Source organism: Aptenodytes forsteri, unplaced genomic scaffold (genome assembly GCF_000699145.1).
Source record: "Aptenodytes forsteri isolate BGI_AS27 unplaced genomic scaffold, ASM69914v1 Scaffold143, whole genome shotgun sequence".
NCBI classification, from domain to species: Eukaryota; Metazoa; Chordata; class Aves; order Sphenisciformes; family Spheniscidae; genus Aptenodytes; species Aptenodytes forsteri.
The window spans coordinates 1,954,446-1,957,892 of NW_008794951.1; the positions used below are offsets into that span (position 1 = coordinate 1,954,446).

At 37.4% G+C, this 3,447-nt stretch overlaps 1 protein-coding gene across 2 annotated transcripts in view; it reads left to right on the top strand.

The window, feature by feature from the left end:
• TENM1 (teneurin transmembrane protein 1) overlaps positions 1-3,447 on the top strand; it is a 254,601-nt gene that overhangs the window by 32,912 nt on the left and 218,242 nt on the right. The gene's annotated exons all lie outside the window — the stretch shown is intronic.

Sequence of the window (3,447 nt, forward strand, 5' to 3'; positions counted from 1 at the left end):
TACTTAAATATGTATTTTTAACTGGTTAAGAGATAGGGGAACCAGTGAAAGTGGCAGATTGACACTTCAGTGTTGACAGTGATACATTTTAGTAGATCTCTAGTCATTAGATGAAAGAGAGTTCAGTGATTAATGTCATTTCTATAGTTACGTGGTTTGAGTTTGTCAGATACAAAGCTGGTAATTTAATTATAATTTCAGCTGCATGTTTTTCAATACCAATGGCAATGTCCAATATAGATTTAAAGACATTAGATTATCTACATGAGTTAAAAAAAAAAATGGCTTTAGTGCACAGCTCGTTTTTAATTAAATATTCCTTTGACAATTAAGCGTTCTGCGCTATTACATTGTATTGTGTTGCTAGAATCAGTTAGTTTTCAGATGCCACCCCATTTGCACGATGATGACTGGATGCCTGCCTTCTAGCTCCTGCTTCTGCCACTTTCTGTGTGGGATCCATCCTCTGTAAAGTGTTGTTGCATAGGGGTTTTTTGTTTGGGGTTGCGGGTTTTTTTGCGTGTTTTCCTAAGACATTTGGTTTTAGATGGTGGCTGAAGGAATTGAATCTGGTCTGCCTGGAATTGGTTGGCCCTTAACTATGAAAATGGTTTAAAGGGAGTGCTACCTGAGAAAGGAATGTGCATACTTATACCATTCAGACTAAGAAATACACATGGTCATTTATGTTTTAAGGTGCTGGGATGCCGATGCATTGAAAGCAGATTAAGCATATAAGCAAGTTATGTATTTCAGTCTGGAATGCAGTGGTGCAGCTGGGTATTCATGATGTTTTGCTAGCCGTACAAGTTGCACTAAATAAGTCATCTTGCTATGGATGACAGTTATTGTAGGTAGCAAAGGAAATGCTTTTGTTACCTTCATCATCCTGCATTGCAGGAACCATGAGTTAAGTGTCATTAAGCTGGGGACATATCATCATTGTGCTTCACCAACAAAGAATGGAGTGGTTTCTTCTAAATGTTAGTCTCAGAGAATGATTTTAATCAATTTAAACTGATTTCCTGCATGATCTAGAATAGCACAGAGTAGTCCTTTTGCATGTGGCTTTAATATTTGGTTCTTTGTAAGCTTTAGAACAAATTTTTAATCAGGGATTCATGTTTTAGGTACTTGAATACAAATTTTAACTAAACAGTTGGGAGAGGAAAGTGAGGGCAAGAGTAAGTTGGAAGAGAGAGAAACTGGGAGCACAAGCTCATTTGAACTCTTTAGTTGTCTCTAGGCAGGGTTGACAAAGCAGGTATCAGTGCTTCCTGTGGAGTTGAGTCATTATAATAATTACAGTCTTCAAAGTTAACACGGATAAATTTGAAGACAATGATGGTTCAAGCTATATTCATTTATATTATCTAGTACTTCACAGGTAAGTTCATAGTCAAGATTCCTGATCCAGAGAGCAGCGTGTTTTCCATCTGGGTTGGCACTCAGTAACAAAGCACTCTTTGAATAGAAAGTTCATAAATCTCTACTTAAATGAAGTAATAGATGGCACATCTTTCTGTCTATGCAGTCACTTGTTCCAGGGGCTTTATCAGACAGCCACAAGTGTTGCATTTATCCTTGTCAGTTCCTGCCATGGAAGTAGACTTTCTTTGTGCCAGCCAGTAACTTCTGTGGTTTGAAAATGGGTGAGCGTTAAGATCAGTTGCTGGAAGTTCATGAAATGCTAGTTTCCATGATACTGTCTAATTGCTGTAAAAATAGATATTTAGAAATTCTGGCTTTCGAAGGGTTGACCAAATGGTATGTGAACACAGCTATTTGTAACTGGAGTAAAATTAATGAGGAAGATACAGTTGTTGCATTGTTTGAGAAAACTAATTGCTATTATTGTCTGTATTTTGAAAAGGTCAGTTGGTTTTTGTTGTTGGGTTTATTTTTTTTTTCTCTACGAGCACAGCTCTGCTACAAATGCAGAATAGCTTTTTCAGGACATTTTTTTGCTTTACGTTGATCTGAAGCAAATATACTTGTGCAAATTTTGTTCTCTTTAGATATTCCTTGAATTTCTCATTCACTCAGAGCTCTAGCAGGACGTTCCCTGACACAGGATTTATACTTTATTATGTATTCTGAGTAGCCCAATTTGAGAATTTATTTGAGGATTATTTTCCTTCATACATGCACCAACTCTGTCATAATCACTGTTTAAACCTACTCCAGTTGTTTTGGCAGCATTGAACAGGTTGTGTGAAACACCAACATTCCCATTTAAATTAGTGTTGTCAATGTTAATGGCAACTAATAATAGCCTATTAGTGCACAAACTGCTTTCAGCTTTGCCTGAGGCTAAGCAAAAATATATATTAACTGCAGGTAATGAATGACCAGTTTCTTGGGGATCATTGCTTATCTCTGGTATAGTATAAACAGCTCTATTTAAACATGAACAGTGTTACTCTACAATATGTGAATGTAAATTTCAGACAAACACCACAGAATAACAATATCAAAAATAGTTACTTTATTCTGTTGAAGACAACTGCATTTACCCTCAATTCACTGAAACCACGGTATCTGTCATTGCAGCATGTCAGAACATTGAGTTCAGTGGTTTAGTCTGCCAGATTACTGAGCTGGCAAATTTATTTCTTTATTTTTCTGGAGTAAAGATATGGTCCAGGAGAGGATACAACCCTGATCTACAAAAAGGGCGGTCTTCAGACATGTATCTAAAACTACATCATGTGACATGGATCTGCATCCCACACTAGCTAGTGTACTAAAAAAGGAGACTACAGTCCATTTTGTATCTATGTACTCTTCCCCATTAAATTGTTCATGCAGTTCTTATGTTTTGCTTTACAGGATGGCTGTGCAGCTGTGAAGCGATGAATTTTACCTCAAATGCATTCATGCCGTGCCACAATCCATTTTTGAGCCACATTTGACTTGTTTGCACAACCATCAACTCTGTTACTTTTAGCTATTACGTCTCAGCTGAGAGCTAGTACGGAACTTGAGCCATTTCTACAATAATACAATTTTTAACCTCTTTCAGGTTGTCAGATTGTTTTGAAATACTTTAAAGGCTGACTTGTTTGGCTCACTCCTGACACGTAGTTAGGTGTTCTTATGCAATTAGTTACTCTTTCTCTACTAAGCAGTGAGAATCAATAGCAGAGTACTGGGTTCCCGGTACTGGATGAGTGTACTATGAAATGCACACTCAGTCTTGGAGCCAGATTCATGTTAATTCCTTTGGCTGCATTATTCTATGACAACTAGGCACTGGCTATAGTTCACAACAGCTTCTTTGAGATTTGTAGGCAAGAAATTAGGGTGTTAGTACAGGCTGAAATACCACTAGACTGGTCATGGAATATAGCTTTAGAGTGCTTGAGATCTGGCCAGGGGATTTTTTTTTTAATAACATATTTGTCTTTTTAAAAACGAAGCAAGGCGGGGGGGGTGAACAGCCAT